The 24,071-nt window shown below is 42.3% G+C and overlaps 1 protein-coding gene across 1 annotated transcript in view; it reads right to left on the bottom strand.

Annotated features, from left to right (window-relative positions):
• Window positions 1-11,846, bottom strand: part of VAV3 (vav guanine nucleotide exchange factor 3) — a 216,134-nt gene extending 204,288 nt beyond the window's left edge. The window contains exon 1 of the mRNA XM_028732630.2: window positions 11,718-11,846. The gene's annotated coding sequence lies outside the window, so the exon portion shown is untranslated. The remainder of the gene's footprint in view (window positions 1-11,717) is intronic.
• Window positions 11,847-24,071: the final 12,225 nt, after the last annotated feature.

The following is a 24,071-nucleotide window of genomic DNA, read 5'->3' as shown; positions in this document are numbered from 1 at the left end:
CAAGCAACATCTTGAAGGGATAAAGGCTTACAAGATACTTAGAAACACAATTTCCCCTGCGAAAAACAGAAGTTTGTCCTCTCACTCCCACGCTAATTTTTTTTTTTTTTTTTTTTTGGCAAGCACCTTAATTTCAGATGCTGCCATAAGTTCTGACAACGGGAGCACTGGAATAATCGGAAAGCACACTTGAGGGTCCCCACGCGGAAAACATTTGGCACAAGTAGTGTGTGGATGTTTTATGCTTGCTGTTTGCAGAACAGAAAAGCTCATCAGATGGCCAGGCAATTAGGGAATCATAGCAAGCACAATTCCCCCACAGCTAAAAGCAAAGCTAAAAGAACAGACATAATTCTAGCTGATTTTTACGGCTATGTCAGGGACAAGAGCTCCGTCAACCTTGCTTTGTATCATCACAGATTTAGGTATGTGCCTTCCTCCGATTTTCAGCTGCCACCAACTCGCCAGGAATGCCTTCAGAACCTCATAGTAGCATGTATAGTAGACTTAGGCATGAGATGGATGCCAGTGCTAGAGACAACTGTCTCTCTCACTGACGGTTTACTCCCACTGACACTAACCTCCAGCCAATCAGTCTGCTGTCACCCAGACCAATCAGATTGAATTTACCTGATCCACGCCCCATCTAATAAGATTTTTAAGCAATCATCTCTCTCTCCACTGTCAGAACCTGTCATCTGATCTACCGCTGCACAGGCTTGCAACATTTTTAGTAGTACATAGCCTCAAACCTTTAAAGTCACAGTCACAGAACACCCCCTCCCTCAAAAAAAAAATAAAAAAATTAACATGAACATAAACATATATGCGGCGTTCCTCCACAGACTACATGGTGGCTTACTGGTGCATGATCTGTGCTTTTAGAAACCCTTGGATTCAGTATATTGACCAGCATGAGACAGAAGGAACAGTGTTTAATAGTCTTTTATCAACACAATGGCTTCCCACCACAGTTGCAATATTAGGCACCAGGCAAAAACATTCCTCTTCTCCCAGACCTTTGGCTAATTAAACAATCTATGGCTGTTTAAGGGACGTGGGTGGCACTGTAGGTTAAACCACAGAGTCTAGGACTTGCCAATCAGAAGGTCGGCGGTTCGAATCCCCGTGACGGGGTGACTTGCCGTTGCTCGGTCCCTGCTCCTGCCAACCTAACAGTTCGAAAGCACATCAAAGTGCAAGTAGATAAATAGGTACCGCTCTGGCAGGAAGGTAAATGGCGTTTCTGTGTGCTGCTCTGGTTCGCCAGAAGTGGCTTAGTCATGCTGGCCACATGACCCAGAAGGTGTACGCTGGCTCCCTCGGCCAATAAAGGGAGATGAGCACCGCAACCCCAGAGTCGGCCACGACTGGACCTAATGGTCAGGGGTCCCTTTACCTATGGCTGTTTAAACTGTGCGGGGGCATTGCTTTTTTTGTTACTAGTTGTGTATTTTTTTGTTTGATATTGTAACACTTCCTGTGATCCTTGGATGAAGAGTGGTATAGAAATGCATGATTCTGGCTTTGCAACTGGAATGAAAGATGTGCATACCTGGAAACTGAAGGCTAGCTCAGCTGTCATCTTACCCTGCCTCCCCGCTCCCTTTTTTGGTATTTAAAGGCAGCACACAGGCATTCATATGTTTATCCATTCGGTCATTGCCTAATTCATTTTTAAAATAATTGTTCCAAGTACAGAATTGCTCCAGGCAAGGGTTTTTGGTGACATCATGGCTCTAGGAGCCAACCAGAACCAGGGATTTGTTTATTCAATTATTTTTAAAAAAAAATATGCCACTGTTTAGCTAAGACATTTCCAGAGTAGTTAGCAGTATTATAATTAAATATGATGTAATAAAAGAAATTCAAACAAGACAGGAAACAACCAGACAAAACAATCACAGCAGAGATGGGGAGGAGGGGAACCTGGTAAACAAAAACAAAATGGTGGAAAGCCGAATCAATCAATTAAAATCATCTAACTGACACACTAAAATGCTGTACTTTGCCTACTCTATGCATACAGTATTGGAAGCTTAAGTCAATCTGAATTAACTTTGTCCCTATGAACTTAAGGGGACCCACTTGCAACTGAGATAACGCCTGTCTTCAAAATCCCTCAATTGGTTCCATTTCTTGGTCACAATAGTGAGTGACTGAACACACGACAAAAAAGGCAGAGATCATTCTCTCATACCAACGTGCCTCCCTTGATTCAGTGCTTCCTTTCCTACCTCAGCGACCTGGCATCTGACTCCAGACACTGTATTAGTTCCAGGCAGGCCCAAAAAGGATGCTTTCCCTGTAAGTCAAGATCTAATTTAGTCTCTTTGGAAATGTTACATGGCCATTTAATGATGCAGAGGAGGGAAACAGAAATACTAACAAGATATTCATTTCCTCTGTTTTTTTCTGATCTAATCTAGCCGTCAGGAAATATGGAAAATCATGGTAATGTGTGGGTTTTGCTGTTTGTATTCCAAGCATCACGCGCTTCTCAGCTTTGGTTTTTAGCATGGTACAGATGAGGTAACCCACACAATAACAACCATGCAGATTGATTTGTCTGTTATTGAGCAAACTCAGGATCCATTGACCGTGGTTGGAATGGAACATACAGCCTTTGATATGGATCTTTAATTCCTCTTATGCTCTATATCAAGGGTAGCCTATGAAAATTGCCTCTTGAATATGCTGGGCTTAGGCTGCTAAGGGCTATGTAGATCATTATTTCCACTTTGGAATCAATCCAGAATGCAACAGGGAACCAAGGCAGCCACTGAAATGACGCTTTCCCACCTAGGCTCGTAGTAAAAATTTGAGTAAGACTTCATTGGAGAAAAATGTTACAGTAGAAGGAGTCCCAGGACTGCCCATTCTTGTATGGACAAACATAAATTAAGGAAAAGAAAGGGGCAAACTTGCTGCAACAAGAATGGAGAGAGGAGATAATAGACCCCAGACATCATTTAGAGGCACTCTCTGATATCTTCCAAGCTTCATCACTGAAACGGGGGGGCTTACATTTTATTTGGGCTAAAATTCAGTGGCAGGAAGGGAGTAACTTCTTGTTTTGTATTTTTAAAAGCTTATTATTCTCAACAGAGCAAGGGAGAACAACAAAAATAAGCAGGCTTATGTGCTCTGATTCCTTCACTGGATCAAGACCCATGGTCTCAGATGTAGATCCAGTTGCTCCACTTGCATGGTGCAAGTTGCATTCCAAGGGAAAGGGATCTAATGTGATCTCCATCCATGCGATATAGATCTCCATCCAGTCTCAGAGATTTGCATGTGCCAGTTCAGAGCCATCTGCAGTATTGTGATGCTTAGTGAACTAGTCAACACATCTGATAAGTATGGCCTCATCAACACGTGAACAGTATATTTGATGGTGGCATAACAAGACTGAACGGACCTAGGAGAAGTTTTCACCAGAACATTTCACAATCTAGGTGGTAAAATGTCTGAAGTTTGTCAGGCTCAAGAGAGCTCAAAGGGGCTGAGTTTAGGCCCATTGCAACCCTCTAATCAGTGTTTTCAAATGACTATTTCCTAATAAATTTAAAGTTGTGGGGTTGTTTTAAAGATGGAGATAATCTCCTCGAGGGATAAGTATGTTACTTCAGTGGTCCATTTGCATCTGTTTAAGTTATCAAGTCCTCATGTTTTTATTTCTAAGTCCATTTTTTGCCCATATGTCCACCCACCCATCCCATTCATGAAGAGCTCGGAGTTGTGGATTTGGCAAATCCAACAGCCAGTTCTGTTGTTCTAATTCATAAGGATGCCGATGGGCCTATGGGATATGGCCAGCAATCTGAAGAAAAACCACAGGAGGGTTTTCCTCTTTGGTTGTCCTCTTTGGTTGATTTATGGCAACCTGTCATGATTACGATACATACACAGAATGACTGTGATATATACCAGAGTCAAGTGATGCTTCCAGAAGCGAAGAAAAAATGTTTGAAAGAAGGGTTTTGTCAGTGTTTGGCCAGAAGGAAAAGGACTGGTTAAATCATAACTTGAATCACACAGGCCCAGTGTCAACTGTAAACTGGAGTGCTCGTGTTTCCACCCAATCTCCTTCCCTTGAGTTCACCCTATTCCTCCCCCAAATGCACTCTGGAGGGTCAGTAGAACCCCCAGAACAGCATGTGGGGCAGTGGAAAGAGAGGGGAGATTGGTCTGTTGGGCAAGCAAAAATACTTGTGCTAATGAAAGAATCAGAAGAGTGCAATGTTGAATTCCGCCCACAGTGTTTATTTTTGTCACCAGCTAGTTCCTTATTTCAATGGAGCACTGATTCCAACTCATCTCTGGTCAGCCACATAGGCCAAGTTCACAGCCACTGAAATCCTACCACATGCAGACAGTTGTGTAAAGAAAGTAACATCAAATCTGATGGACCACACAGCTTTCTACTAATGATTTGTGTAAGAGTTGCCATTTAAAAATGTGCCTGAAAAGAAGCTTTTCATGGTCAACGGCATCTGTAGAGGGGAGCCTGGTCAATTTTTGAGAAGAGAAGAGTTTTGAAATGAATTAGGGCAGTGGCAGCATAAATAGTTTAATGAAATCAGAATAAAACTGTCTGCTTAGAGCAACTTGTCAAAAGGCACAAATATAGGAGTGCAGAAAGCCAGCCCTGCCAGGTAGCTTGCTACAGATGACATCACAAGAAGGAAGGGAATAGGTGAAGGCAGAGGTTGGCGTCTGAATGGCACAGGAAGACATTTTAAACTACTGGTGCTAATGAGGGCTCATTGCTGGGTTATGTGTTGTGTATCAAAGGACCTTGGAGAAGCGTTATGTTGAGCAACATGGGCAAATAAGAGGAGATGTGGAGATCATTCAAGGTGGAGAGTTATCAGTTTAAGATATCTTTTATTGAGCCGCATTATCAAAGCACTCAACATGCTGGACATCAGAACTCATTGGATGGCAGCTAAATCAAACATTTGCACGATAAAACAAACTGGGACGTTATTGATAAACAGATGCCAACTCAGTCCAAAGAGGTGTGCTCTAGTGGATGATCACTCCTCAAGATGGGAGTCTCCCTAAGCTCATCCAGTGTCCAGCAAAATAAAATCAAACAAGAATTTGAGTGATAAATAAGAACTGATTATGACTAAAAGCATTCTTACACATTTGTCCTTAATGATGACATAGTTAGATTCAGTAGTCTATTTAGAACAATGTCATATATTTTCCACCTTCAAAGGAAGCTCTATTATTAATTGAAGAACTTAGGGTAATAAAAGCACAGAGATACAAAACATAGCTGGATATAATTCATGTGGGGGGGAAAGAGATGCAGAGACAAATTCCCCAAGTGTTAAAACACTTTCGGTTGTAGGGACCATTGTACATATTATGCTTTAGTTGCTTTACATTACCTGTTTTAGACCAAAAAAAAAGATTGGATGCAAAATTATACAAAACAAAATACTCAGGAGCACAAACAAACTTACACTGAGGACCTGTCACAACCATTGCACTTGGAACAAAGGGAGCAAACCCAATGGAATTAATTGTCCTAAATTAGTCTTGCACATTACTTTTAATGGGTCTGCTCTGAGTAGGACTAATGTTGCATACAATCCACATGAAGCTATCTTTTGCCAAATCAATCTGGTAGAAGTTTAGTACTGTCTACTCTAGCTGAGAGTGGCTCTCCAGGGTCAGACATCAGATACACACCATAAATGTAAAGTACATCCAAAGCACATTTAAAGGAGATTATTTGCCCCAAAGAATCCTGGAAACTGTAGTCTACCCCACACAGAGCTACAATTCCCCTGCATTCTTAACAAACTACAGTTCCCAATATTATTTAAGGGGAAGCCATGTACTTTAAATGTATGTTGGATGTGCTTCAAAAGCATGGTGTGGATCTCCCCTCTGGCTAAGGTCTTCCTCATCACTTTCTACCCAATCCTTCTAATGGAGATACCAGGGAATGAACCTGGGACTTTCTGCAGGCAAGGCATCTTCTCTACCTCCCTTATACCTGTAAAAGTCTCTGCATTTACATATTAAGCACAGGGATAAACTGCTCTCTGTTTTACACTAGTTTTAACTGCTGCTAATAATAATAGTAGTAGTAGTAGTAGTAGTAGTAGTAGTAGTAGTAGTAATAATTTATTATTTATACCCCACCCATCTGACTGGGTTTCCCCAGACACTCTGGGTGGCTTCCAACCAAATATTAAAAACAATACAGCATCAGACATTAAAACTTCCCTAAACAGGGCCGCCTTCAGTTGTCTTTTAAAAGTAAAATACAGTGGTACCTTGGGTTACATACACTTCAAGTTACATACGCTTCAGGTTACACACTCCACTAACCTAGAAATAGTGCTTCAGGTTAAGAACTTTGCTTCAGGATAAGAACAGAAATTGGGCTCCGGCGGCGCGGCAGCAGCAGGAGGCCCCATTAGCTAAAGTGGTGCTTCAGATTAAGAACAGTTTCAGGTTAAGTACGGACCTCCGGAACGAATTAAGTACTTAACCCGAGGTACCACTATAGTTGTTTATTGCCTTGACATCTGCTGGGAGGGCATTCCACAGGGCAGGCGCCACTACTGAGAAGGCTCTCTGCCTGGTTCCCTGTAACCTCACTTCTCACAGTGAGGGAACCACCAGTAGGCCCTCGGAACTGGACCTCAGTGTCCGGGCTGAACGATGGGGGTGGAGGCGCTCCTTCAGATATACAGGATCAAGGCCATTTAGGGCTTTAAAGCTCAGCACCAACACTTTGAATTGTGCTCGGAAATGTACTGGGAGCCAGTGGTTTTCTTAAAAGGATCCTATGGACTGTAGTTTGGTTTGCCAAGAATGGTGTGTTAGAGATCCCTAACAACATCCCACCACTTTAAACTTCAGTTCACAGGGTTTCCGAAGAAGAAGAAAATGAGCAGATTAAGTGTTTAGTGTAGATTTGTCTCTTGTATTTTCCACACGTTGTTCTTTAAAGAAGAAATACATTAAGCCATTTTGAACATTCCAGTTTTAATGGAGACACCATGCAGCTGCTGTAGCTCTACAGTGCGCATGCCCTAAAACTGTACAGTGGGAATCAGCACTGTCTCTGCCTTCACCCCTACTGCTTACTGCTCTGCTTGCTGTATGGTAAATGGAAGCAAATAATGCAGATATTGACCAATTAATCCTTCCAAATCACTTTCCAAAGATAAAAGTATCACATAAAAGCTGAGCATTATGAACTAAGACAGGGCTAATGCTGGGACTGAAAATGTCGATTTTCATCATCTGTATCCTAGGTAATCCTGGGATTTATAACACAGATGTGTGAGGTCTGGTTGTTGTTTTAAAAAAAGAGGAACATAATTGAGGGGAAATAGAGATGGAATAAAGTAAGTTCCTTTCCACTGGTTCACAAGAAAATGAGAGAGAGAGAGTCTGAGCACACAAAGCCATTGCAATTTGTCTTAATTCCTAAAACCACTAGTTTTATTAGTAGCTATGGGATGTCCTCTAGATGTAAGGAAGAGCCTGAGTTATGAATGATCTCTTGCTCTTAGCTCCAGTGAAGGGAGAAATCAGCAGCATCAGAGAAAGTAAGATAACCAAATAGGGGAAAGTTAGGATGAAATTGGACAACATTTAAATGCATGTAACAGACCAAAGAACTTTTGAAAGGCGTTTATACACATCTTGCTGTTAATCGTTCATTTGCCCCACACGTTTTGTCCAACACTTGTCAATGTGTTTCCCTGTCACTTTCCTAACTGCACAACGTCCAGTGGGGTTTTTGTTCTTGTTGTTTTAAGTGGTTTGGTGGTGCTGGGGTGACAGCTTGCTTTAAATCACTTTAATTTCACAAAACTAGAATTACAGTACACGCCTGAATCCCCCCGCAAATTAGTGACACTCTGGAGGCACTCTGTCTTTTTGGGTAACAGGGGTCACAAACATACTTGACCTATACATACTGAGCAATACCATTCAGATTGCAGGCAGGAGGAGCTCACCAGATTGAATGTTCCTCCATACAAAGACCATAAATAAAGTTTAATTCTGTAAGCTTCTCTGGACATATTTATACTGAAGGACAATGTAGTCTGCATAAAATATATGTATGTCGGGGTGAAGCTAGGTAAAAACACAATCTAAAAAGCTAAAAGATTCACACAAATAAAAAAGAACTTTACCTGGCACGGGGGGGGGGGGGGGGCTGGAGTGAAAGAATCCCTGCCAGATGATCACCCCTGAAGAAAGTATTCCAAAGTTAGGGAGCCATAACTGAGAAGGCACAAAACCATGAAAAGGAGGAGAAGGTTAGGAATAAATAAAAAGAGAAAAAAATCTTAAATGTTTTGTTTGGCAAAGGAGGAATCCAATAAGGAGAATTGCCTCGCGAGTTCCCAGAGCCCTGGGTCTGAGGTTTTTCACCACTGGTGTATAGGACTGCAGCTTTAGTTATTTCAGTGCTTTTTGTGTAATAAATACAGTTATTATTAAATCTATGCTTTCAGGCATTAATCAGCATCAAATTTTGCATTTGAAGAGTGTTTTCTGGAGGCATATCTCGAATTAATCCCCATTGTCCTACAGGACTCAAATTATGCCAAAGCTATGCTCAATAAATACATAAATACATTCTGGCATCCATGATTTACCTGGTGAGATTCTGAAGGAGCTGCTGTTGGAACTGTTAATGGATGGAAATTTCAGAACAAAAGTGGTTTTAGATACAAACTGAGGCTGATTTACATGAGATTATTCAGCATTGTTGAAAGAATGCTCACAAATTTACACCGACACAGCAATTCAAATGCATGCAGTGCTTTCCATAACTCAAAAAACTGTCTCAGGTAGAAAGATAGAGGTAAAAACAGACATGATAAAGTGATCGCAACAGTAAGGCTCTGTACAAAACAAACATTTAAAGCACATTCCACCTCCACCCTCCAAATAATCCTGGGAATTATAGTTCACTCCTATCAGATCTACAATTCCCAGCACCCTTAACAAACTACATTTCCCAGGACACTTTGTGGGATAATGTGCTTTAAATTTGTGTTGTATGTGCAGTTTAAGAGCCTTGCATTGCAACTTGCATTACAAATGTAATATGGATCTGTTCCTAGTCTTACATCTTCCCTTGTTGGTTATATGGGATCTCTCTCTCTTCTTCTTTTTTTAACAGTGCAGCATATGTGGGTTTATATGTTCATTCTTCACCTTACCTCCCCCCCCAAAAAAAACCACTATAATGCAAAACAGATTAGGTATATGAGAAGTGGGTTGGAGATGTGGCGGACAGTAGCCAGTAGGAACTACACAGCTGCACCGTGCTGAAACCCTGCAGAACCATTTTTGTTTGTTTACAAGAGCTTGTCCCAAAGCAAGGGGGAATGTACATTTTCTTAGGAAACACCACCATTGTGTCTGTGTTCCCTCAGAAGTTTATTTGTCATGCCAAACCAGCTAGAACTAGATCTGAGTGCTGATGAAGTCAGTCCATTACATTTCCTGTTTCCCATCCCACTTATAGCCCAGCTTCGTGACATCATTATGGATTTATTTTTCAGACAGCCTGAATACAATCTCCTGTTTGCAAGGAGAATGACAAAGGCTACAGATCTCCCCCAAGGCTAAGATCCACATTTTTCAGTGACTCCTTGACAACAGAAATAATTGCTTTTCATTTTAGGAGCATATGGTGGGATGGAGGCACAGCTGGTTCACTTGCTATTTCCAAGTTTTGGGGAAAGGAGGAGGTGGAGAAGTAATATTCCATTCCTATTATTTGTCATGATCCCAGCCTCCAGCAGGGATCTGAACCCAAACTCTAAGCTGGAGAGACGGTGCATGACTATAGTCTTGCAAGTTCACCTGCAGGGAGGCCTAGTACTGCTAACAATAGTACCCAGTGCTTTTTTGGTGAGGGGGTTTAAAAAATGAGGTTCCACTACCCAAATATTGATAAAAGTCCTGTGGGTGCCAGCACAAAATGGCTGCCAAAGGCAGCAAAAAGAAGTGCCGGTACCAGTGAATACTGTCACAAAATAAGCAATGCGAGTACTCAAAAAATACCAGTCAGTTCTGATTAAAGACCTAGTAACAGAGACCTTCTGCGTAGGCGCCTGAATCCCTTGAGGAACAGCACCCCATATATCCAAAGCTTCATTATCTCCCTGCTTTCTTACCACAAATGCCAATGGATCTATCAAGATTCTACAGGATAGTAACAAGTGGGGGCCCCTCAGACTGCCACTGCTTTCAGGTGGGATTCAATCACACCCTACCAAAGTCAGTTAAAGCTGGTATGGAGCTCTTGGGAGGGGCGGTGTGTCTCATGTAGCCACCAATCAGCTGTGCAGCAGATGCATGAATGAGGAAAGCCAAGCATGAATGACCACCTCTCAGCATCTGTGTGATGGGCTATTTGTTACAAACAACATTAACAACATTAACATTCATCAATTTTGGGAGCAGCTAGAAAGCGAAGTTCTTACCACGCTTACTGAAAAGTTTTGACCACCTTGTGTTTTGTTTTTGAATTACATTTTTAAAGGGTGCAGAATTTTGCTTTAAAAATCCGCACTGTCATTCAAAGTAATGGAGTTACCCGTTTACTTGTATGGAAAGGAAACAAACTGGACTAAGACCATTCCATTAATCCTCTCTCAAAGAGGGAACATATTAAATAGATTGGAAAATTCTAGTTCTGGAGACCTTGACAACACCATCCTAAAACCATCCAAGAGCCTTGCAAGGGATGCTTGCCTATTCATCCTTCCTTGCATAGTGAGACAAGAGAGTTTTTAAAAAAGAAAAAGTCAAGGGAGTCATTATTCCTCATCCACCTTCCCCTCTGGTCTTGCTTTTAATAGTAGCCTGACACAAATAAATTAAGCATGTTAAGGTTTTCCTGACATGGGGATAAAGGGATGAGAAAAATTTCACCTGCTGAGTTTTTCAGACCAGGCAGGAAGAGGATTAGAAACAAAAATAGCCACACACTTGATGACACTGGGATCAGTTGTGACCGAGAGACAGAGGGGATAAATGGGCTGAAATGTGATCCTGCCTGGTCCCTAGAAGTATTGGGCATGTCTTTTATGGCCTCCTTTCTCATCGGCTACTGGATTCTTCCACTGAAGTTACCAGCATACATTTATGTATGGCTTATTTCACTGAAGGCAATGCTATGCTTGACTTAAAAAAAAAAAAAGGTGGAGGGTTCATTTTAAAGTTTCTACTAACCATTTTTGTAAAGGATTCCTTTTCTATACTTCTACAGATTTTTTTGTTGGGGTGTGTGTGTGTGTGTGTGTGTGTGTGTGTGAGAGAGAGAGAGAGAGAGAGAGAGAGAGAGAGAGAGAGAGAGAAAGAAACATACCCTATGTTTTGACAATAAATGTGAGTCTGTTTCTGCACAGGATTCATGTGTGTTCAAACATCCATTTATATGCAAGGGACATCAGAATTTACATGTATTTGATTTATTTCATAAAATTTATATAGCACTTGGTTGTGGGGTGGGAGGGAACCCTCAAAGTAGTTTAGGTATGCAAGTATGCATGTATATGTGTATATGGTCAGTAGGAAAGTGAAAGAATTATCATCTCCCTTCTTCCAAAGGGCTGCCTCCAAAATCTTCCTGAATCCAAGACCCAGCCAGTCAGATTCTCACTGACCCCACCATGATTCCTGCTCAGCAGAGGACATTTTCTTACCTGGATTTTCTGAAGAAGTTGTGTTCATCAGGCCTCTGAATATTGCCTTGATTTCTAGTTCCTTCTTGGAGACCAGGGGGTGGACTTTGAACTGCCTGCAGCACATCTTGAAGAGGTTGCAAAGCCTTTTCAACCTAGGACAGAATGGAAAGAAAGTGAGAAACTGGCTTGTAGTGTCTGCACTGAACTTTGGGGGCCTTGACACCTCCAGGATATGCTGTCATCTTGTGGACAGAAATAGGACCCAACAGGAAGACTTTGCAAAAGACCCTCCAAAACACTGAGGATCACCTTTCTGTAATTACACCCACAAAGGAAACAGGCAATCCACTTTATCTGAAGCGTTTAAAATGGTCCTAACTAATGGTATTAATACTCTTAGTATTCACTTTTATAGCTTCTGGTGGATTGTGTTGCTTTATTTTTTGTTTCTGAAAAAATTCTAGACCGCCCTTCATTCAGTGGATTCTAGTACAGTACAGTTTCCAAGTATAACAATACAATATATCACATCTTCTTCTCCAGCTGTTCACTGTATATGCTCCAAAAACCTTGCACCTAACTGCGTACTCCTCCCTCTACCAAGACATACAGAGTAGTTTCTGCTGACCCAATGAAGAAGCAAGAATCTCAAAAGCGAAGGACTAGACCAGGGTAGGCAACCTTAGGCCCATGGGCCACAAACAGCCCACGGGGGACTCGCTTGCACTGCGCCGGAAATCGCATCTGCGCAGACGCACACGATCTGGCCCACGGGGGAATCTCTGCTGGAGTGAACTGGCCCAGGCGAGGTAAACCTTGCCGACCCCTGGGCTAGATGCTTTACTCAACCATTTAGATACAATTTAGAATACATCACCTATGGCAGACCAGCCAGCCAGGCACTCTGTTTAAACTGGGCCTGTTTCTCATGACATACATCATCATGATGTTTTGGGTTTGTGGGGGGCCAGATTCCCCTAAATTCCTGGGTGCCAAATCCTCCCCATAATTCCTGGATTTAGTAACTGTTAGACTTAATCAAGGTTTGGTTAAACTTTGCCCAACACAGAACTCTCTAGATTTGATTATCCTAATGAGCCCAGCCAGCTCAGCAGAATTAGTTGGAGAGCTCCATGTGAGCTGGAGATGACAAGAATGGAAATAAGAAACACAGAGGATGGCTTTTTGTTGTCTTTTGAACCCAATGCTGCCCTTAAGGGGGAAGCCAGACCCTCATAGGATGTGAATGCTCTGCAATCACTCCACCTAGCTGCAGGTTGTATATATGTGTAAATAAAACCATATACAGTGGTACCTCGGGTTAAGTACTTAATTCGTTCCGGAGGTCCGTTCTTAACCTGAAACTGTTCTTAACCTGAAGCACCACTTTAACTAATGGGGCCTCCTGCTGCTGCTGCGCCGCCGGAGCCCGATTTCTGTTCTTATCCTGAAGCAAAGTTCTTAACCTGAAGCACTATTTCTGGGTTAGCGGAGTGTGTAACCTAAAGCATATGTAACCTGAAGCGTATGTAACCCGAGGTACCACTGTATCATTAAAACAACCTCTGCTGTACCTCATTGTCCCAAAAGGAAATACGGACCCTGGAAATCACACCTGCAACTCCTGGAATCTCACACCACTTCTGGAAATTGGGGTGGCATGTAACAATATGAATACTTGAACACAGACCTGACCTCCATTGCCTTTTAGTTCATAAGTGTATGTGATATTGTGGCTCCTGGTTAAAAAAGAAATAAAAGCATTGAGGATTGAGGAATGTAGGAGATTTGCATCTCCAGATATTAGGAAGCTTTTGGGCAAGATGCCTCCTCCTGTCACCACCCACTCTGGGCCCAATTCTCAGTTCTGCCTGGGGGTGTGGAAGGGAAGTGATTAAGCAGCTGCTGTTGCTCCCTCTAGACCAGAGGAAGAGAGAGCAGGCAAGCAGACAGCAGTGGGGACAGGAGAAACATCTGGATTAGGGTGCTCTAATGCTTTCGGTAACCATGGTGCCAAGAATCCCAGCCTCTGGTTCAGGGTAGCCAAAGTTGCCATCCTTTGCACACCAACCTGGGACTAAGTGTCAATGAAATCAGTGGGACTTAACATCTCAGTAGATGTGCATTGGATCTCTCTTCTAAATGTCCTCTTTAACAAGACAAGCAGCACAGAAAGAGGCATGTGTGTGCCTGTGTTAAATATAAAATATTTTGTTGAGCTGAAATGATACGGCATAAAACCGTTCCAAGCTCCATGTGTAGGAGGGTTACTGGAATCCAAAAACTAGCAGATGCCTCGGGCTTTGAGTGAAGGCAGACGTCTCGTCCGGAACTCAGCCCAGGTTTGTGGCTTTATTCCAAAGCCAGGCCCTCGTGCAGCCAAGTCTCAAAGGAAGAGACAGGGTCTGTAGCATGGAAAATCTAAGTTAAAAGGTAATAAGACGTGGATTATGAGTCGAGGAGTACAAAAGGTGCAAAGTGTGTGTGTGTGTGTGTGTGTGTGTGTGTGTGTGTGTTAGGGGTCATGTAAGTTGACTGGTTGACAACACACATCCCAACCAATATACATAATTTCCAGGTTGTTCAGGAGTGTGATGGTTTAAATAGTAAAGTCTGAACATAGACGATTTGTAGATTCTGATTGACAGTGGCTCTCCAGGGTCTCAGGCAGGATCTTTCTCATCACCTCCTACTTGATCCTTAAAAAGAAGCAGCAGCAGTATCTGTGCAGTCCTTATTTAACTGGAGATGCCAGCTGAACATGGGTTCTTATGCAGGCAAAGCATGGGCTCTGCCATTGAACATAGTCTCCTCCTCAACCTGTTATGCTAATCATTACAGATGGATGGATGTAGAAAGCTTGCTGATCTTGATAGTACGGCATGTGGAAAACAAAGCAATGAGCTCTTTATGGCAACTAGATCCATGTTTTCACTAAGTGCATTAGTAGTAATAAGGGTCAGACTTGCTACAGAGGCACCAACAGTGGCTGGGAGCTGAGGGCCACCAGTATGCGTCCCTTCATTTTAAAAGGTCATTTTTAAAATGCATTTCTCCTTGGGAAAACACAAAAGATGGGTAATATGCCAGCCCTCAACATACCCACAAGATTGAGGGCAAGAGTTAGCTTCTTAGAATGTGCCTTCAGGTGATTTCAGTGCCTGTGAGTGAATACCTAATGAACCCGTAAAAATAATAGCTTGTCGTCTGCACCAAAGCACTGGCTCCAGTCCACTGCATTTCATTTCCATGGATTAACTAAGCAGGTCCTTTGAAAGAGAAATATATTGTTTTATTATTGCTTTGTATCATTGCAAAGCAAGTTCTCCTTGTACCTTCCTCCGAATCATTTCGCAATAACAACCACTGAAGTCACGGCACTGGAATAATAAATCTCCTATTTAATTGCTCCTAGTTCAGGAACAGACTAAAAGGTGATCAATGAAAACTGGCACCCAGGAAAACTGGCACCCCTTTAAATCAGGGGTGGGGAACAATCGGGCCAGCAGGCCAATCCTAGCCTGCCCACCTGCCAAATTTGGCCTGCAGTGCCAATCCTGATAAGGATCTGTCCTGTGGCACCAAAAAGGCTCTCCACCCCTTGCTTTAAAGCTACATCTGATCTAGTTTACCACTCCTGCTTTCAACTGTTCTTTTGTTAAAGAAATCCTAGGAAAACATATTTGTCTAACAATATATAAGACCTGGATCTAATTCCCCATCTTTGTCTCTCTGGTCAAGTCCAACTTCACTGAAGCATTCTAAACCATCTTCTTATCAATTAAGTGAGACAACAACTGAGTTCACCCTAAACTGCACTCTGCAAATTTGCCTCCTTTGCAAAATGTTTAGTAGCTCTTTGCTGCACAGTTCAGTGCCTGTGCTTCCAGCTCTGTTGGATACATTAGGCTGAATGAGGCACAGCCCCATCAACCTCAAGTCTACCCTCAGCCAGCCCCCACATGCACCCACAACTGTCTGTCAACTGCCTCTTTCTTAGACTCAGGTGGAATCTAGACACATTTAAAAAAAGGTGTGAAAATGCTTAATTTTTTTCCCCTTTTCGAAAAATATGTTGAATTTGCTCACCATCGCCATCTAGTGTCACATTTGTGTAATGAACTTTACAACACACTTAAAACGTTATATTTGCAGCTGTATAGCTGAGTCCTCAGTATCCCCCTAGTAGATCTCAGCATTGCAGGGAGGAGGATGGGGTGGCATGTTTACACTGCGATGTCTCTTCTCCCCAGAAAAGCAGAAGGAAAACAAACATGAAGTTACCATCATGAAGGTTCAATACCAATTCTTGTTTCTCTGATAGGAACAGCTCAGATTAGCTACTGAATAGGGACTCTTCCCTCCCCGTCACAGTCAGTGCTATTAGATATGCCAACGACTTTGCATCAGCTACCCACAGAACTGTTTTGCTCTAGTTCAGCAGTATTCCATTCATTTCCTGAAATGTAGTCACCCAATGTTGGGTGGAGATTGGATTGTGTGGGAAATGTCATGCATTCTCATGCTGAAGCAGCAAAAACTCTTGCCTGACTTCTTCCTTTTGCTGACAGTCAGAAGCTCACATGACCAAGTTGGGGGCTTTCATGGCAGGATAGTGGAACTCTGTTCTGGATACTTCCCCATACATCTTTGTCTGTGGCTGGAATGACTAGTAAGAAAGTTTCATACCACTTTAGGTGTCAGGCGAAACATTCCTCTATAACCAGGCCTTTGGCTGAGTGACATTCAATTCCCTTTGAAAATGTATTGGGAAGAGGGCGTTATTGGGTTGTTTTTGTTTTTATTATGTTTTTGTGTTTTTATACTGTGATTTTATGTTGTAACTGCCCTGAGACCTGTAGGTATAGGGCGGTATACAAATTTAATTAACAACAACAACAGCTATCATTATTATTATTATTATTATTATTATTCATGTCACTATGCCTTATTTGCACTGTCAAATGTTCTGGCACTAGCCAAAGTTATGGGTTGAGGGGGGGGTGGCTCAGGGTCACTCATGCCCAGAACATGATCCAGCTTTCACACCAACCACACATTTAACACATGTGAGAAGGAAGTCTACTAACAAACTTACATAGAACTCCTCTACATAAGAGGAGAGAGAATCATGATTTCTCCCTCTGTGGGGGGGAAAGAGGGTCAGTACATATGTAAGGTCCCTTCTTGCACTTGCCAAATATGTGACCTGTTTGCATGGGGTAAGCTGGCATGCATGGCATAGATAACCTAAGCTGCTCTGTGCCTCCTAATACATTATTTCAATACAGTGGTACCTCGGGTTACAAACACCTCAGGTTACAAACACTTTGGGTTACAGACTCCGCTAACCCAGAAGTAGTACCTCGGGTTAAGAACTTTACCTCAGGATGAGAACAGAAATTGTGCGGTGGCGGTGTGGTGGCAGTGGAAGGGCCCATTAGCTAAAGTGGTATCTCAGGTTAAGAACAGTTTCAGGTTAAGAACAGACCTCCAGAACGAATTAAGTTCGTAACCAGAGGTACCACTGTACGTGAGGACGTTTTTGTGAGCTGCCCTAGCATGCAACTAACCATGCAACAAAACCTAATGCTGCAAACCACTCCTGCAGCTGCAGCCATAATTAAACTAATCAGCACAAACCATCCGTTGCCATCTCTGAGTCCCATCATCATTTGCCACTTTGGGCATGGAACCTAAGATAAAGACAAAGTTGGGAATATTATTTCTGACAGTGAGCTCTCTGCCAAGGGAATTTAAATCCACTAAAATGAAATCAATCCACAAAACGAAACATAAAACTGATAAAGCAGCACCACTAGCCTTATGAATTGTCCTTAACACAGCTATATCTTTCCGAGTCCCTTATGCAAGTTCAAGTGTAATGTTGTAAAAGTGGCTCCTAACTGAAGCTTAGAAGACATTTCTCTGATTTACAGGCATTCTATAAGCTCCTCATAATTCCTAAATGTATTGGAGAGAAAAAGCTGAGCCACACATTATCAGAAAATACACATTGGGGTATGTTCTCTTAAAGCATGGGGAAGATGTGGCCCTCCAGATGTTATTGGTCTTCAACTTCCATCAGCCCCAGCAAGCATGGCCAATGATGAGAGATCATGAAAGCTGTAACCCATGGGTAGGCAAGCTAAGGCCCGGGGGTCGGATCCGGCTCAATCACCTTCTAAATCCAGGCTGCGGACGATCCGGGAATCGGTGTGTTTTTACATGAGTAGAATGTGTCCTTTTATTTAAAATGCATCTCTGGGTTATTTGTGGGACATAGGAATTTGTTCATATTTCCCCCCCCCCAAAAAAAAAATAGTTTGGCCCCCCACAAGATCTGAGGGACAGTGGGCCGGCCCCCTGCTGAAAAACCCAACATCTGGAAGTTTGCCATCCGTAGCATTCCTTGGGTTTTCCAATTAGGAGCCACAAGTTTCACTCCTCACCCCCTTCTGCACCACTCCTGCTGCTGTGCCTGCATGGGGCTGCACCCCTCAGAGCACCCCAATGTCTTGACCCTCCCTTTTTTGGCAACCAGCAATGATTGGTGGCATGATGAAACCAGGACAGCAATGTCGCTCCTTCCTCCTTCTTGTTGCCTGACCACTCTGCCTTTTGACAGCCCCAGGTTGCTCTGACCTGACCCATGGGGATCCAAGGCCATCTCAATCTGATTCAGCAGATTCTCAGATCAGCCTGGTTTGGTTTAGAGTTCAGGCTTGGGCCCAGTCTTGTGAACAGCTTGAATGTGAACTAAGCAAATCAGGTTGAATGCTTATCATCATATAACGGTGTTGTTGTTGTTGTTGTTGTTGTTGTTGTTGTTGTTGTTGTTTTAAAAAAACACCTCAGTAAATATCAGACATTTATCAGAGAGATAATTTTGGGAAACAGACTCAACAGCAAATTTTATTCTATGCTCAGCACTTCCACCTCCCCTCAAATCTTATGAGTTGAAGATTCTATAAGAAGACACTAATTCATTAATTTTTCACTCTCTCCCTTACAATAAATGGATCACTCTTAAAAATGTCTTCTTCTATACTTAGTAGTCTTGTTTAAATCCTTTAGATTTCCCTCACTCCCGCTGCCTTAAGCTGACCACATTGCTGACTTCACAATTTAAAATAGATAATTGCATTGCTAAAAATTGTGCACTGGAATAAAAAAAATACTTCCAACCAATTTTTCTCATTAAATTCTACACACATTTTTCTATATTACTTTCTATTAAACTCTATGACTAATATCCGATCACAGCCATACCTGGAGGATTTTCATTAGGAGTGGTAATAGTCTGGCATTAAATAGATCATTAGCATAATGAATGAAACCAATGGAAGCCATGAAATGTAGCATCTAGTCTTTCACTTTGTTCTCAAATCATGATTCTGTGCTGGCACCTTATAGAATAACAGCAGTAAGTCTGAATTTTTATGACACACCAGATAAAATAATCAGAGCAGCCACATCATAGACCTATAGAAATGGGTGAAGAATAGCTTTCCTTCCCTTTGCCCAGCCTTTTGCTCCCTGTATTAGGCTGTGTAATCCATTCATATAATGTTTGTGCACCCTTAGAAAGCCTCACTGGCAAAAAGGCACAACAAAAAAGTTAATGGGATCCAAGGATTCCTTTCTTCCAGTGGAAGGCACTTCCTGTGTTGAATGAAGACTCAAGGTAGTGTGACTGAGCACCAAATTGGAGATGGAAAGGAATTAGTGGTATGCTACATTTCAGTACACCATCTGGGTTTTAAAAAAAAAATCATATTGAGAAATGATAAAGTACCGTAGTTGAGAACAGAGGTTTTCTGGAAAACCACTGAACATCAATGTTCTTGTCGTTGTTTATTACATGTGTCCGTCATTTTATACAAAAGCAAAAGTTTCAAAGTGATTTAACAAGACGTTGCTCCTGATTGGACTAAATATGAAGTATGCTTCCCTTAGCTTTTGAAATGTGGCTTACATTTAAAGATGATTTGACTCCCCCAGGCCATTTGTGACATCTGGGGTTTCAGGTAGGGAATCTGTCTCCCAGCCCTACCTTGGAGATTCTGGAGAATGAAACTGGGATCTTCTGCATGCAAGACAGATGCTCTCCCATGGAACAACTGCCCTTTCTTGGCCAAACTCAAGTCAGATAGTGAGCTCCTGAGCACAGTAAGGGGGCAGCCTTATCCGCTTTTCTCCCTATAGAAGTGTTACTGAGGGTAAATGGGCATAAGACTGTGTCTGGTCTAATTGCTAGGCAACCTAGGATGACTGTCTAGGGCAGCTGCTTTTGTGCCAGAGCAGATTATAGGGAGCGATTCTTTCTAGCTTCAAGGAACAAAGGAAGGATTGGTGGTGGGTCTAGTATTGAGAACTTGGGGGGGGGGGGAGTGGAACCAGACAACAAGCAAGTGATCGCAACATTTGGAAGAAAGGGGAAACAGGCAAGGAAATAAGCGGGTGTGATGCCTGAACTAAGAACTGGGCAAGTTAGTAGTTTGAGTCCGAGGGAATATAATGACATAGCTATGAAACAGAGTGCAAATATGGCGCCATCCAGGACTGGCAAGTCACAGGGATAGGGAGAGGTGGGACAAGGCACCACATTCAGACCCTCCACGTGCCCCTATTTTCCAGGGACACTCCCAGATTTACAGAAGCCATCCTGTTTCTGATTTGATCCTGGAATGTCCTGCTTTTCCTTAGGACGTCCCTATTTTCATTGGCAAAATGTTGGAGGGTACAGAGTTATGCAACCCCTGAGCCAAGGAGATACATAACTCTACAACCTTTAGAAGACACCTGAAGCCCTGTACAGGAAAGGGTTTTTTTTAATGCTTATTGTTTTATTATGTTTTTATATATGTTGGAAGCTGCCCAGAGTGGCTGGGGCAACCCAGTCAGATGGGGGGTATTATTATTATTATTATTATTATTATTATTATTATTATTATTATCATCATCATCATTATTATGGAACAGGACGCCTCTATATTCTAAAGAAAGAAGGGCTATGCTTTAGTATTTGTCTTGGATGCCTGAAGTCTTCAGGCTAGCCCCAGATGGAGTCAATTCCTATTACTTTAATTTCCATGATCAAGTGCTTTTTTTCCCCTTTAAAAATGTTTAGGGGTACTCTCATTTTGACTCTAGAAAATCACCATTTTATAGTTCAAATCAGGGAAAATAAAAAAATAAATACTGACCAATCATTGGGCTAGATTCCAACTCCTACTTCACACATTAAATGCTTGCTTCCATCTGAGACTCAGGAAACACCGTGACAGAAAATGAGGCCGCCATCGGGGGGTAGCAACGGAATGACGATTCACCATGCTAGAGAATAAACTAAAAAAAAATAAATTTTTAGTTTCTTCTCCCGTTACATTCACAAAATGTTTAGGGGTACCCCTGCATCCCCCCCCCCCGAAAAAAGTACTGCCCACCATAATGTCCTTCTCATATGAAAAGTGCTCTCTCAACACAGCCTTGTCCTCATGACACAAACAGCCTGCCACATGGAGGGAGAGTCACATGCTAGAGCTCAGCCTCCCTCAGATTACTGTTTTCATACTCTTAGCAACAAAATTGCCTGAGGCCCCGTTTACACACCATCCAGACACAAGTGAAATAAAAGCACTAGCAACTTGCCAATTGTTGTGAGCTGTGCGGATGATCTGAGGGCAAGATGTGAGGCCCCGTCTGCACTATACCATTTAAAGCAGTATTATAACATTTTAAACAGCCGTGGTTTCCCTCAGATAATTCTAGGAACTGAGGTTTGTTAAGGTGCTGAGGACCTCCAGGAGATACCTAATCTCCTCACAGATCTACAGTTCAAAGAGTTCCCTGAGGGAAAAGGTTGATTGTAGCTCTGTGAGGGGAAAAATACCCTCAACATACTTTGAGGCAAGTTATGGCTGCTTAAGGTGGCATGATGCTGCTTTATATGTGTAGCGCAGATGGGGGACCAAGTTGTTTTTTCTCATTGCCACAGAATCAGGAAGAAACAGAAACTAGAAGCATTTGCTTCTACTTCAGTACAGTGACCTGGTTAGTGACACCTACAAATCATTCCTTGTGTAGAGATAGGGAAACCACCCACCCAAAAGTTTGTGTAGTTCCTCCAAACAAGCTAGAGTTCATTTAAAAGCGAGGCACAGTTTTGACTGTTCCTCTCAGGACTTAATGAGTGCAAACAAGATTTCCTTGGTACATTAATTTGTCTCTAGGCAGGTTTCTCAAGTCTCAGTGTTTTTCAGTGAATCCAGCCACCTATTAGGCAAAAGTTAAAACAAAGAAAAAACCCTTCAGCTTTAAGAAGGGGTTCAGGAAGCTGAGGGCTCAGCCCCCCCAGCCCCCCCCCGCTTTCTGCTCTGCTTCTTTCCATTGCTAGACCTCGGAGGAAAAGGGAAACACATTGTGTCTTATCATATCACTTTGTTTGCAAACCAAAACATATCACACAAATAGGCAATGTGGTGTCCTCCAGACGTTGGCCTGATTTTTAAAAAATATCTCCTGAGTGGTGTACAAATGAACTTGAAGATAAAACACAGCTGAAATCCACAGTCTGCTTAAAACAAAAAACCCCCCGCATGAAATCAAAATTGTTACATAATGAAAAACAAAGATTTAAATCAATAAAACTTTAAAACATATGTAAGTTATAAATTCTAAATCTGAATAGGTTTGCTGAAACAAAAACGTTCTACAAAACATAGGGAGGGTGCCTGCCTACTGTCAATAGGCAGGGAGTTCCAAAGTTCAGGTGCTGCCACACTAAAAGATTGGCTCCTCATAAATGTGGAACAGATATTATGTGGCACCTGTAAAAGTGCAAGTTCCTGACCAAAGCAAGTGAATAGGCACATTTAGGACAATGTGATCTCTTAAGTAAATAGAAGTTAATTTAAAAATTAATTAAATGGAATGGGGGGGAGTAAACATAAGCAAGTAAAGAAGGAAAACGTACCTGTTTAACCACACAGGACTGGGGACATTCCATTGCTACTAACCACCAACAGACAAATATGCCACAGAAGAATCTGTCCTTAACAAAAAGCACTCTTTTGCCTCTGCCGCCTCGTATAAGTAATTTATATATATTCTATGAATTGAAAATTGAGAAGCTATACAGTATGTACTTTTGTTACCAAATAAAAACATTTTTTTAAAAAACAACAACACCCTAATTCATGTATTTCCAGAATGTGTGCTATAATGTAAATGAATGGTAAATGAAGTGAATGGTAAATAAAAGCTACATTTCCAGTGAAACCCTTTTCAAATGTCTTGTTTGTAGTGCTTTTGCCTTCTTGTTCTAAGTGTGGTGCGCCACCTACTGTACAAACATAATATAGACCTGCTTTCACACAGCCATTCTGAGTGTAACACCAACTACATAAGAACGTAAGAGCCCCGTTTAATCAGGCCAGTGGCCTGTCTAGTCCAGAATCATTTTTTCACAGTGGCCAACCAGATGCCCATGGGGAAGTCTGCAAGCAGGTACATGAGTACAACAACACCCTCCCTTCCTGCAGTTTCCAGCACTTGGTATTCGGAACAGCAGCGTAGCATGGGTTGTCAGTGCCCGTGGCCATGTGGAGGGACGGGAAATGTATGGAGTACACATGCACATTCAACTGCCTAACAGCATCTGCGTCACCTAGGAGATCACAGCTAAAGAGATAAGAAGAGTCGTTCCATTGTCTGGAGAGGCCATTTCTGGTTCACACAGCCTGGTTTTCAACGGAGCCCAGCAACGGAAGCGTGCAGCTGTGTTGAGGCAGTACTGGGTGTTGTGCCCCTTACAATTTTGTACCCGGGGCAACTGCCCCTGTGCTGCACCACCACCACCACCACTGGTTCAGACTGCCTCTGACCAGGGAGATGAACTGATGGCTTGCATGTATGGCTGTCAAATGCTCCTCTCTGCAGAGTAACATGGTCAGAACATAAAATGTCAACTCAATATTTTCAAAGGACAGACTACACATATCCAGATGGGAGGCAGTGGAATTTAGCAGTGAGAGATCAAGCAGCGCCAGCTGCTTGTTAGTAGGTTGAAACTGACATGCAGCATTCACAACCATATCAAACACCAGAACTTCCATGCTACAATCAGTGTAGGACAACACGCCTATCTGAATTCCCTATTGTATGCTATGTTTAAAGACACAGAAGGCCCTAGGGTCCAGAATTAGCAGCCACATACCCCCTTGACTCCTAGCAAAATGTAGTCAAGCCTTTCCCTCAGACTTCTCTTTTCTTAGCATTACTCCACTGCCCACCATTGCTTCAAAATTCCTGCCACTGAGTTTTCCAATGTCCAAGTTCTGTTATTCTCTGACCTCCTTCTCCAAAGAC

This window comes from Podarcis muralis, chromosome 5, assembly GCF_964188315.1.
Source record: "Podarcis muralis chromosome 5, rPodMur119.hap1.1, whole genome shotgun sequence".
NCBI classification, from domain to species: Eukaryota; Metazoa; Chordata; class Lepidosauria; order Squamata; family Lacertidae; genus Podarcis; species Podarcis muralis.
The sequence above is the reverse complement of the archived record's forward strand: the minus strand, read 5'-3'. Positions and strand labels throughout refer to the sequence as shown.